Source organism: Aquarana catesbeiana, linkage group LG08 (genome assembly GCF_042186555.1).
Source record: "Aquarana catesbeiana isolate 2022-GZ linkage group LG08, ASM4218655v1, whole genome shotgun sequence".
NCBI lineage: Eukaryota > Metazoa > Chordata > Amphibia > Anura > Ranidae > Aquarana > Aquarana catesbeiana.
This window is the reverse complement of record NC_133331.1, coordinates 196,276,814-196,290,948: the sequence shown is the minus strand read 5'-3', so window position 1 is coordinate 196,290,948 and position 14,135 is coordinate 196,276,814. Positions and strand designations below refer to the sequence as shown.

The 14,135-nt window shown below is 42.5% G+C and overlaps 1 protein-coding gene across 3 annotated transcripts in view; it reads left to right on the top strand.

The window, feature by feature from the left end:
* The first annotated feature begins 7,830 nt into the window (after nt 1-7,830).
* DUSP29 (dual specificity phosphatase 29) overlaps nt 7,831-14,135 on the top strand; it is an 87,990-nt gene continuing 81,685 nt past the window's right edge. The window contains exon 1 of one of the 3 annotated variants that reach the window (XM_073596774.1): nt 7,831-7,996. The gene's annotated coding sequence lies outside the window, so the exon portion shown is untranslated. The other 2 variants (XM_073596773.1, XM_073596775.1) reach the window with 2 other exon arrangements.

The following is a 14,135-nucleotide window of genomic DNA, read 5'->3' as shown; positions in this document are numbered from 1 at the left end:
GGCAAGCAGCCTCTGAAATAATATTTAACAGCAGGGACCGTTCCTGCACCCAACAAACGTAACTGTGGGGGGTTACAGTGTTCTAGCACCACCAACACCTAAGGCCCAATGTTTCTGCCCCCGTTTAACAGGGACATGTAATTACAATTTTTGAAATAATATTTAACAGCAGGGACCGTTCCTGCGCCCAACAAGAGTAACTGTGAGGGGTTACAATGTTCTGCCACCACCAACACCTAAGACCCAATTTTTCAGCAGAGTATATAGTGCAGCCTGTATAGTGTGTGTATATATACTGCAGTTCAGAGCACATAGTGCAGTCTGTATAGTAGACTACAGTTCAGAGTATATAGTGCACTCAGTGTAGTATATATAATACAGTGCAGGGTATATAATGTAGTATATAATATAGTGGTTAAGGGGGGCCCTATGGCAGAATTAAACGGCATGGGTACCCCCATCCATACCAGGCCCTTCGGAGGGGAACCCACGCTGTTTTTTTAAATGATTTTTTTTATGTATATTGCTGGGATCTGGCAATACATTACAGCCGTGAGCAATTTTACATTACATCTTTTCCTTTAGAAATGTCATTTTGCTGCGGTACTTTTCTAAACAAGGGGAAATATGCGCTACTTTACAGGCAGACTAAGAGGACCCCCAGGCACGATATTTAAAGGAATATTTCATTTTTATTGTTTCACTTTAAGCATTCTTAAAATCACTGCTCCTCAAAAACAGCCTTTTTAAAAACTTTTTTTGGATTGATACATGTCCCCTGGGGCAGTATCCAGACCCCCAAATGCTTTTTTTATGGCAATAATTTGCAAATAAGCCTTTAAAATGAGCACTTTTGATTTTTCATGTCACATAGACTTTAACGGTGTTTGCATGTTCGCACAATTTTTTTTGTCTGTTTGCAAGTTCTGGTGCGAACCGAACTGGGGGGGGGGGGGGCGTTCGGCTCATCCCTAGTGGGCAGCAGCCCCCCTCAGCCCCCCTAAAACTTACCTGAGGTCCCTCTCTGTTCAGCGATGTCCACGAGTGTCTCAGCCATCTGAGATTCTCCCTCCTGATTGGCTGAGACACAGCAGCAGTGCCATTGGCTCCCGCTGCTGTCAAAGTCAGCTAGCCAATCAGGAGAGAGAGGGGCGGGTCTGGGTCAGGGCTCCATGTCTGAATGGACACAGGGAGCTGTGACTTGGCTCGGGTGCCCCCCCCCCATAGAAAGCTGCTTGCTATGGGGGCACTTAACAGGAGGGAGGGGCCAGGATCACAGAAGAGGCACCCGAGAAGAGGAGGATCCAGGCTGCTCTGTGCAAATCCACTGCACAGAGCAGGTAAATATAACATGTTTGTTATTTTTAAAGAAAAAAAATGAGACTTTACAAATCACTTTTCCTGTCCCTCCTAATCTCTTTTTCTCCCTTTACATTCTACCTTTTTCCACCATATGGAACAGCTCACCACTAAACACTAAAACTTTTACTTTTAAAAAATAGTATAGCTCAACCTTTGGAACAAAATTGAATATTATTGTACAGTGCATAATTTTTTTAAAAATCTGCCTATTTTTTTTTCCTGTAAAAAAAAAAAGTCATACTTTTCCACCTTCAAAAATTGCAGCTCCCCTTTACTTGCACTTTGAGCACCTGCGGTATAAATGAGGGTGTATATATATATATATATATATATATATATATATATATATACACACACACACACACACAGTGGGGGCGAAAGTATTCAGACCCCCTTAAATTTTTCACTGTTTGTTATATTGCAGACATTTGCTAAAATAATTTAAGTTCATTTTTTCTCCTCGTTAATGTACACACAGCACCCCATATTCACAGAAAAACACAGAATTGTTCACATTTTTGCAGATTTATTAAAAAAGAAAAACTGAAATATCACATGGTCCTAAGTATTCAGACCCTTTGCTCAGTATTTAGTAGAAGCACCCTTTTGATCTAATACAGCCATGAGTCTTTTTGGGAAAGATACAACAAGTTTTTCACACCTGGATTTGGGGATCCTCTGCCATTTCTCCTTGCAGATCCTCTCCAGTACTGTCAGGTGGGATGGTAAACATTGGTGGACAGCCATTTTTAGGTCTCTCCAGAGATGCTCAATTGGGTTTAAGTCAGGGCTCTGGATGGGCCATTCAAGAACAGTCACAGAGTTGTTGTGAAGCCACTCCTTCGTTATTTTAGCTTTGTGCTTAGGGTCATTGTCTTGTTGGACCCTTCGGCCCAGCCTGAGGTCCTGAGCACTCTGGAGAAGGTTTTCGCCCAAGATATCCCTGTACTTGGCCGCATTCATCTTTCTCTCGATTGCAAACAGTCGTCCTGTCCCTGCAGCTGAAACACCCCCACAACATGCTGCTGTCACCACCATGCTTCACTGTTGGGACTGTATTGGAAAGGTGATGAGCAGTGCCTGGTTTTCTCCACACATACCGCTTAGAATTAAGGCCAAAAAGTTCTATCTTGGTCTCATCAGACCAGAGAATCTTATTTCTCACCATCTTGGAGTTCTTCAGGTGTTTTTTAGCAAACTCCATGCTGGCTTTCATGTGTCTTGCACTGAGGAGAGGCTTCCGTCGGGCCACTCTGCCATAAAGCCCCGACTGGTGGAGGGCTGCAGTGATGGTTGACTTTCTACAACTTTCTCCCATCTCCCGACGGCATCTCTGGAGCTCAGCCACAGTGATCTTTGGGTTCTTCTTTACTTCTCTCTAACACCAAGGCTCTTCTCCCCCGATAGCTCAGTTTGGCCGGACGGCCAGCTCTAGGAACGGTTCTGGTCGCCCCAAACGTCTTCCATTTAAGGATTATGGAGGCCACTGTGCTCTTAGGAACCTTAAGTGCAGCAGAAATTTTTTTGTAACCTTGGCCAGATCTGTGCCTTGCCACAATTCTGTCTCTGAGCTCTGCAGGCAGTTCCTTTTGACCTCATGATTCTCATTTGTTCTGACATGAACTGTGAGCTGTAAGGTCTTATATAGACAGGTGTGTGGCTTTCCTAATGAAGTCCAAACAGTATAATCAAACACAGCTGGACTCAAATGAAGGTGTAGAACCATCTCAAGGATGATCAGAACAAATAAACAGCACCTGAGTTAAATATATGAGTGTCACAGCAAAGGGTCTAAATACTTAGGACCATGTGATATTTCAGTTTTTCTTTTTTAATAAATCTGCAAAAATGTCAAGAATTCTGTGTTTTTCTGTCAATATGGGGTGCTGTGTGTACATTAATGAGGGAAAAAAAATGAACTTAAATGATTCTAGCAAATGGCTGCAATATAACAAAGAGTGAAAAATTTGAGGGGGTCTGAATACTTTCCGTCCCCACCGTGTGTGTGTGTGTGTGTATATATATATATATATATAAAAAAATAAATAAATATATTTATTTTTGTGTGTGTGTATATATATATATATACACTGTGTGTATATGTGTATATATATATATATATATATATATATATATATATATAATTTACTGTATATATATATATATATATATATATTTGTATACACCCTAGAGAATTAAATGGCCGTCATTGCAATACTTTCTGTCACACCGTATTTGCGCAGCGTCTTACAAGCACACTTTTTTGGAAAAAAATACACTTTTTTTAAAACAAATAAGACACCAGTAAAGTTAGCCCAATTTTTTTTTATATTGTGAAAGATGATGTTACACCGAGTAAATTGATACCCAACATGTCACGCTTCAAAATTGAGCCCACTCGTGGAATGGCGACAAGCTTTTACCCTTAAAAATCTCCATAGGCGATGTTTAAAAAATTCTACAGGTTGCATGTTTTGAGTTACGGAGGAGGTCTATGGCTAGAATTATTGCTCTCGCTCTAACGATCATGGCGATATCTCACCTGTGTGGTTTGAACACTGTTTACACATGCGGGTGTTACTCACGTATGCGTTCGCTTCTGTGCGCAAGCTCGGCGGGACGGGGCACCTTAATTTTTTTATTTATTTATTTATTTTACTTTTTATTTTTACACTGTTCTTTAAAAAAAAATTGTTGTCACTTTTATTCCTATTACAAGGAATGTAAACATCCCTTGTAATAGAAAAAAAGCATGACATAGCCTCTTAAATATGAGATCTGGGTCAAATAGACCTCAGATCTCATATTTACACTAAAATGCAATAAAAAAATAAAAAAATGTAATTTGAAAAAAAAAAAATGTCCCTTTTTTAAGAGCTATGGGCGGAAGTGACGTTTTGACGTCGCTTCCACCCTGCAATGGTATGGAGCTGGGTGGGGGCCACCCTCCCCCTCACTCATCTCCATACCACACACGGAGAAGGATCCGATCGGCAGCTCCGGTAAGTGGTGGAGGGCACCGGAGCGCGGCGGGAGGGGGGAACTCTCTCCCGCCACTGATAAAAGTGATCTCGCAGCAAATCTGCCGCAGAGACCACTTTTATCTGAAAGTGGACCGCCCGCTCTTGAAGAAGATACCAGGGTTATGGTAGCTAGGTGCTGCCATAACAACGATATTCCCCTTCAAACAGCCGATGTATAATGACAGCGGGCGGTTGGCAAGCGGTTAAAGTGTTACTAAACCCACAACAGTAAAGTCTGTGTGTGTGTGTGTGTGTGTGTATACGTGTGGTGTGTGTGTGTATATATATATATATATATATATATATATATATGTATGTATGTGAAGCATGCTTGTTATACTTACTGTGGAACCTAAGGGGTTAATCCTCCACAATGTGTAAAAAGGCTGTTTGATCATGTCTTCTCTGAACCTCCCCTTCTTTTTTTGTCCCTAATCCATCTCCTGATAGTAGAGAGCCTTGGGGGTGTAGCGTCACATATGGCGACCCATCACATTTGGCTACCCGCTGGAGTGCGCATGCGCGACGCCGCCATATGCGTTCCAACACTTTTATGACAAAACAGCACACTACAGTGTGACGGAACTGACGTTGAACTGTGCTTGCGCAGTTATTATGTGGCTCCACCCCTAAGTCCAGGTTCAAGCCCCACCATCCAAGTGGACAAAGAGTTAGAATACAATTATGCCGAGCTTTGTGCCCAAAGCGTGGCGAGCGAAGTGAGCCCGCGAGGGGCCCTGTTGCAAAGTGGTGTCTTACAATGAATATTTGAATATATATTAATGAAATTATACAGAAGAAGAGCTTGTCTGTAACGTCACTTCTGTGACATTATCTCACGGTTTCACTGCTCCGTATTGTCGTAAAAACTTTTGGAACGCATATCGGCAAGTTACGCATCCGCAGTGCCAAATTTCTCAGCAGATCGTCACTTCCGTAGCCAAATGTGATGGGTCACCATATGTGACAACCATGGGCACTCTGCACTTGCTCAGTTTGGTGTGTATTGCTAGAGAGTTTTTATTTTTCTTGGCAGGGTGCATGTGATCACCACAGGGCCAATCGGCACTGTCCAGATGGTCCAGAGGGTCAGGGGTAATGCAGCCTCTTAAGACAGTCAAATGAGAATGAAAACTCCTCCTACAAGCATTAACCAGACACCGATAGAAATCACAAGACTGCTATATACTTCTGATGAGAAAAGGTATTTAGCAGTTTATATTTACTAAAATAATTGCATTTCCATTTTCTGTGTACTGTGGGAGACCAGATATAGTGAATGCAGGGTCCTGGGTTTAGTAACACTTTAACTCTACGTCTATACTTGAAGTGAGCCTCTTGCTGACACAAACTAAAGACAGATATGTACATGTGTATGTTGCATAACAGTATATACACAAGTACTGGGTATATTTAGCACAGATATTTAGGAAGCAGCATATAGATTACACAATGGAAGGTGTAGGGTTACATTGTATCTGGTGATTATTACATGTGATGTCCTTGGGACTATATTTAAAAAGTTAACAAGCAGGGATCAGGAATGTTTTTTTTTATAATAAGAAATAATGTCATTTTCAACACAATGGGATATTTATTTATTTTTTAATTCTGCATTTGTCCCCATAATGTTACCAATAGTACCTACCCTTTGTATGACTTCTAGTGAGAATGAGAGACTGAAGCATCGAAGTTACGACCATTGGATTAATTCTGTGATTATCCTTGAATCTCATTTGATTGATGAGGTTGGAGCCCATGTCAAACTATTTAAGTCTTTTAACTGCAAATACATTATGATGTTGCCATGTTGTTGGTGGAATGAAAGGGAAAGAAAAACATGGTATTAAAGTAGATGTAAACTTTAAAGGAAGAAAACAGCTAAATACAAAGATGAAATACATACTGTATACAAGAGCTATTTTCCTTCCAAAAAGATCTGCATTTCTGTCAATCCAGTCCTGTAATTTAGCCAGCTCTGCCACACAGCCCAGTCGTGGCTGGGAGGGGAGTGGACCTGATCTTTCTCTAGGGCTCATGTACACCTGAAAACTTCCAGGACATGGCTAGGATGTTGCTAAGCGAGGCCCATCCATTATGCCGCATCAGACATTCCGACAACAATCTCATGTTTTTTTTTCCGACGGATGTTGGCTCAAACTTGTTTTGCATACACACGGTCACACAAAGTTGGTTGGAAATTCCGAACGTCAAGAAGGCAGTGACGTACAACATGTACGACGAGCCAAGAAAAATGAAGTTCAATAGCCAGTGCTGCTCTTCTGTATGACTCTGAGCATGCGTGGCACTTTGTGCGTTGGAATTGTCTACACACAATCGGAATTTACGCGAACGGATTTTTTTGTCAGAAAATTTGAGAAATAGATCTCGAATTTTGTGCGAGGGAAATTCCGATGGAAACTGTCCGATGGAGCCTACACACGGTCAGAATTTCTGACAACAAGCTCTGATCCCACATTTGCCATCGGAAAGTCGGACTGTGTGTACGCGGCATTAGTGTTTACCTTCACCATCACATGAGTGAGCTCTTTTTCTCATTCAAACCTCCTCACATGCTCTTTTCTCTGATGCAGTAGCTCTGAGCTCAGCCTTCGAAAGCTTGCTCCTGTGATGGTGACGGTGATCAGTAATATCTGTGCAGTGGCGGCTGGTGGTTTTTTGTTTGGCGGGGCGGCAAACAACTGAACCCCCCCCCCCGCGGCAACTAAAACCCCCGCTGTCTACCAGTTGGTCCACTGGCACTTACCCCATTTTAGACAGTGATCAGGCATCCAGGCATCGGCGGGGACTGGGCATCCAGGCATCGGCCAGCGGCTCTTCTCTTCCTCGCTTCTGCCGTGCATCTCCTCCCCTCCCCCTAGGTGTCCAATAGGGTCGCCTGTCCTTTCAGCCAATCGGGTGACAGGTATCAGACTTGCTTCCCGATTGGCCGAGAGGAGGATCATATTCATTCACTGTTGCAACACACCTGGGTGGGCTCTGGTCGCACTCTCTGTGTCCTGAGCCAACCCTATTTTGAATGGCAATGAATGGAAAATTGATGGAAATTTTGTAAATTATTTATGTGCAAAATGACATAAGGACGTGTCGTGTATCAATCTGGGGGCACGTTTTTCTTTTTCCTAAATCTTAAACTACTGAAGACCATAGAAAAAGGAGTGAGAGGGCTACTGGTGACTACTAAAACATTGGTTTGACATGCCTGGGATAGTGAGCTGGATGAAGTCCTACTTAGTGGTGACTGACAACTCTGCTACTTTTCATTGATTTCCATAGGTTGGCTGTGCATATATACACTCTCTTGTACGTTCTGTGGAAGAGAGCACATGTAATCCTCTGTAATACTGATGAGCCGGTAACAGACGCCTTAACACTTCGAACGCTGTGCAGTCAGTGCTGGAATTTTCACTGGTCCCTTACAGTTTGGTGTCACCAGCACATTAAAAGCCTTGACCCCTGTGTATGCAGCCTGCTCCACCCCACTGACAAGGTCAGAGTCAGCAAATCCCACCCTAAAAATAGCTCTGTTCGCAGCAAGTGAGCGTTTTCACAGAGTGGTTCAGTCAGACGAGGGTCTGCCGAGCACTCAGGTACATCATGGTCTCCATGAAGGGGTGATAGAGGAATGCAGGTGGGAAGAGCTGGGCCTGGAGAGGCTGGAAGCCCCAAGTGTCCATAGTCTGTGTTATGGTCTCTGCTTGTCAACTGTAAGTCATATGTTGTCACCGAGGGTTATTTAGTGTAGCAATGGCATTCCTGGGGAAGGTAATGATAAGAATTAATTAGTACACTGAAGAGCAGAGAAATCTGTCACAAGCACAGCTGTGGTACAAGAAATAGATGGAGCCATGTGATGACTGCACAGTGCTTGTTGTAGGTATTTGTGAGCATGCTTTGTATAACGTCGGGGTTTATTTACTAAAGGCAAATCCACTTTGCACTACAAGTGCACGTGGAAGGGCAGTCGCTGTAGATCTGAGGGGGGCATGCAAGGAAAATTAAAAAAAACAAAAAAAAAAAACATCATTTTTGTTTGTGCATGATTAAATGATAGAAATCAGCAGAACTTCCCCTCATTTCAGATCTTCTCCTCAGATCTACAGCGACTGCACTTCCAAGTGCACTTGTAGTGGAAAGTGGATTTGCCTTTAGAAAATCAACCCCACAGTGTACTTATAATCATTTTGTCTTTATTAGGAGGGTAGCAAGAGTGATAGAAATGTGCTTTTTGACTTAAAATAACCATTTTGTTTTAGATACAACATAAGAAAATAATCTGTCACCAATGACCTAACAAAAACCTGTGGTACATTTGTGGTGAGTTTGTGACATGAAGCATACTGTAATTCCGGAGCCTCATTAGACAATGTGGAGCCCCTGACACATAACTGTACATTGTTCGGTTGTATGCTCCTCTTTTGAGCTGACTATAGGAAGCTGGTCATAAATACAAGTGAGGGGCTGAAACCTGGGAGATTTCTGTGTTATTCTAAAAATATGTAATTTCTACAATACTTTACATCTAAAGCCGCGTACACGTAAAGCCGCGGAATGTCCGACAGAAAAAAGTCCGACGGAAGCTTTTCATCGTCGTGTGTATGCCTCATTGGACTTTTCTTTCGAAAATTCTGACGGACCTGGAAATAGAACATGTTCTAAATATTTCCGACGGAACCAATTCCTATTGGGAAACCAACGAGATGGAAGCTATTGGCTACTGGCTATTGCACTTCCTTTTTCTAGTCCCGTTGTACGTGTTGTACGTCACCGTGTTCTGGACGGCCGGACTTTGGTGTGACTGTGTGTATGCAAGAGGGCTTAAGTGGAATTCCGTCAGAGAAACCTTCGGAGTTTATTCCGACGGCAAAACCAGTCGTGTGTACATGGCATAAGGACTTGTTCACACCAATCACTCCTTTCGCATGGCTGCTGGTGTGAACTGGCATGAACAGTGCCAGTATGCCATTCCCAGCACTGTTTTACCTTTTTTTTTTACCAACTTTATTTAAAAGTCAAAGTGACATTTCATTAGGGTTTTATGCACATAGTAGTTTGCGTCCAAACCCGCTGCACTGAAAAGAGTACTGCATGCCGTATTTCTTTTCGGGGTACACCATTGCAACACAGTGGTGTGAACTGGCAGTGTAGGGAACACAGCTTTTTGCATTGTATTGTTCTGGGGAAGGCTGTCCAGCATGTGAACGAGCCCCTAAAGGGGGAGCATAGTGTATTTTCAGCAAATGTTGCAGTTAAGACAATTTTCCTTTTTTTTTTGGATTGAGAATGGTTTAAGTGAATGCTGTCTGTGTCCCTTTTTCCCTTTTGGAGGAATCTCCGCCTCACCTTCTGTACACACAACAGAGGGTGGAAGGAAATACCTCCAATGTGAGAGATACCCCTCTTTAGCTGGCCATGAATGGTTCAGATTACATCTTATTCTTGCTGAATCATTTGAAATTCAAGCCGTTAATGACCCCGTCAGCACCACCCTGCTCAACATACTTATGCCCCATACACACTATTAGATTTTCTGCAGATTTTTGTCTTCAGATTTATTAAAACCATGTAGTACAAGGGCATGCCAGACTGCATACAAATTAAAACTCTTAAGGTTGGACCTCATATATTATATGGTTTTGGTAAATCTGAAGACAAAAATCTGCAGAAAACCTAATGGTGTGTATGGGGCCTTAGAATGAAAAATCAAATGCACTGGGTGTAACAATGTCAGGTGGACGGTGGCTACATTCTATCACATGCTGTCAGTCCGGGTATTCCAGCAACCACAGGTGTTATATCTGTTTGAAAGCAATAGCCGACGGCAGAGATTCCTCTATCCATGCTGCTAAGTGTGGATAGAGGAATCCATTTGATTTCTCTCATTCGGAGCATTTGTGTGCGTCTAGCAGCAATCACCGGAAAACAGCCACAAGTAGCTATGGCTGCCAGCAACCTGTCATTAAAAATGTGCAGGCTCATTGGCTACAGCCAGACGATCACAGGTCTCATAAACAGTAGCAGGAATCAGCAGATTCCTGCTGCTGCCATTCGTACTAGGACTAAGGCAAAATGCTCATGACAATGTAGCCTTAGACAGTAATCACTGTGTCCCCACTGGAGGATTTCCCCTCTATTCATGTTCAGGGAAAAAATCTAAAGTTTCTTCTGCTCACAGTAATCAATAGGACAAATAAAGAGAGTGACTCTTTCTAGAAGGGAACACAAACAGCAGTAGAAACCTGATATGGGTTCTACCTCTTCCCCAAGCTATCCAAAGTTTTAAAAAATGATTTGTTTATACGACTCACATTTTTATTATCTTGTTCTTGTAATTGCATTCAATACAAAAATTTGGAGATTGGCACCTAGGGTCAGCAAACGCATAGGGGGAATTTATTAAAGCTGCTGAGCCACTTTTCTAATGTTAAAGCGGAGTTCCACCCAAAAACGGAATTTCCGCTTTAAGTGAAGGTGACCCCCTGACATGCCACATTTGGCATGTCATTTTTTTTTTTTTGGGGGGGGGGGGTGATACCCTCTTTTTAGGGGCATCCAGCTCTCACTTCCTCATGGGGCTCCGCGGAGCCAGAAGGAAGATCACCTCTCCCCTCTCCCTCCGTGCAATCTTCTGGGACATGCCACAGGTCACATCAGGGTACATGTCACATAGGGAATTCAGCACACATCAGGGTACATGTCACATAGGGAATCCAGAACACATCAGGGTACATGTCACATAGAGAATCCAGAACACATCAGGGAGACATGTCACACAGGGAATCCAGAACACATCAGGGTACATGTCACATAGGGAATCCAGAACACATCAGGGTACATGTCACTTAGGGAATCCAGAACACATCAGGGTACATGTCACATAGGGAATCCAGAACACATCAGGGTACATGTCACATAGGGAATCCAGAACACATCAGGGTACATGTCACATAGGGAATCCAGAACACATCAGGGTACATGTCACATAGGGAATCCAGAACACATCAGGGTACATGTCACATAGGGAATCCAGAACACATCAGGGTACATGTCACATAGGGAATCCAGAACACATCAGGGTACATGTCACATAGGGAATCCAGAACACATGAGGGTACAGGAGTTTTTTCAAATGCAGAGTAGTGCGGGAATCAACTGTAATAAGAGCTCTCTCAAAGCGCGATCCTTCCGGCCGGCACCTCCTTTGCTCCTGTCCACCCCAGGTGCTTGTATATGACATCAACTGGGGTGGACGAGAGGAAAGGAGGGGCCGGCCATGAGGATCACACTATGAGAGAGCTTTTATTACAGTGATACTCTGCATGCTGGCCGACCCCTGTTGATAAACACTGCTTTAAACCAACTCTCTTTTGGTGTACAGAGGGTGGGTTGACGCGGGGAGCCTTCCCTGCCAGGATAACACTATAGCTATAGCCGCTGGCAATACTTGCATGAAAAATCCAACATATTGGTTGTTCCCAAGTCAATCGGTCACTTGACTTGGATACAATTAGCCTGCCCATTACCATTCTGAACTGGCCGAGATTCAAACAATTTATGGCTGGCTTAAGTGTCATTTGATATTGAGTTTAAAATGTAACATACTATAATACACCACCCTTACATGTTAATAAAAAATGCCTTGCTTGAAATTCAGGAAATATATATTTTATAATATCAGTGACATGAGTTTCAATTTAATGAGGCCACATTTATCAATAAATTCACAGTTGTGTGCTGCATTTTGCTTATCTGTCTTTGAGAAGTGACATATTTATCATAATTTCAGTGTCAATGTAATAAATATGTCACGATCCTCTGTACCCTCTAGTTTGTCTGAATATGCAAAAGTATGGCAGACAAATTTGACACAGTGTTGTTAGAGATGTGACTACTGTTGCAATTTGCTCTAAATTCAGCCCTCTACACATGTTTAAGAAGTAGTCCACATCCATTCTTAATTTAGCAATGAATCAGCATCTTAATTCTGCCGCTAGTTTAGAATACTTGTGAAAAATTTGCAATAACAGTCTGACAACCACAAATGTGTTGCAGAATTGATGCATATAATGGCAGAATTGGTAGTGGAGCGCTACTCGCTAAAAGTAGGAGGATAATTTACTGTGAATGTTTTGCATACTGCAAAAACGTGACTGAGCTTTTTTTTTTTTTTTTGCAGTAAGGGCAGCACAGTGGTGTAGTGATTAGCACTTCTGCCTTACAGCACTACTGCCCTCTGTTTAATTCCCGGCAGGACTCTACCTGCATGGAGTTTGCATGTTCCCTTTGTGCTTGTGTGGCTTTCCTCTGGGTACTCTGATTTCCTTCCACATTCCAAAGACATGCCGGTAGATTAATTGGCCCTGTCGTGTTCTACTGAGTGCATCCAGGATTATTGCCACACCTCCTATCTGCCCTAACACTGATTTAATAAGTGCTTTGAGGAGAAAAGCACTACAAATATATTAATTTCTTGCCACCTACGTAATGCATATGTGTGGCAGCAAATGTCCACTCGCTGCACATATGTGACCAAGTTCTTAGGACAGTGACCTAGCTGTCATAGACAGTTCCCGGTCTCCAATAATGATCAGGAGCTGTTGGGATTGACAGTCACTCACAGTAGTCACTTGATCAGGCTGGGTGTAAAGACTCACCTAAAGGCATAACAGAATGGGGCTAATTAATAAATAACCCCCACTGTATTCTATTTTTTAGTAGTACTGCTAGCATTTCACCCATAAGGTCTAATAGAAGGTGCTCAGAGAAGGGCATTTCACCTTTTGACATGTCCTCCTTAAATGGTCCAGCTGGCCTTTTGGCATGATATTTATAACTAGTGACTGTCGTATTAAAAATCTACAATGATTAAGCATGTTATAAAATCCAAGGTACAACATTTGAGGCACATACGTAAAAACATAGCACTGTTATAGGACAGTAAAGTTTTAATTTATATGAAAGGCCCAAAATATTCTTTTATCGGAATATCATTATTGCATTCAAAAGTTGATTCTCACATCCCAGCCTACACAATGCTGGCAATTTCTTTACATGGATTCTGTTTCTGTAATACATCAAACAGGACTGAGAACTTGTTGAAAGAAGAAAATGGGCCAGGGTTTGTGCTAGGTTGGCCACTATTCACTATCAGCTGTTAGTCTGATGCAGACCTCACCCCTTCCCTTTTTACTCTGTATGTCTTGGCAAGATGGAGAAATAACCTACTTAAACACCAGGTCAGCAGCGGTAGATTAACTGTACCTTGGGCCCACAAATGTTTCCATTTCGTGGGCCATCCTCCAATATAATGGGATCATACCTAAAGACAAGTATACACGGGCATTTTATGTTTTGTTTGCAGGATGTCTGTTTAGCCCCTCTGAACACCAGCACTCTTGGCAGGAGAAAAACTGCTTAAAAAAAACACTTAAAGCCAAATACTGCACATGCGGTTAGGCACATTTAGGTGTGTCAAGGGTTTGAGAGTCAATGGATTCTATTGGCCAAAATATTAATATATTCTGACCATTGGAATGCATTAATGCTGAAATGCGCCTAGTGTGTCAGAACCCAGGTCTGAATCCGCAACCTCTGCTGTGTCTGGTGGTGTCTCTGCTTGCTAAACCACCAGTGATGCTGAACATTTAACTGGACAAATCCTTGAATGATCTTGCCCTGATCATTTTTCTCTTTAATGTTGATCTCTTTGCCCCTCCCATGAACTTCCTG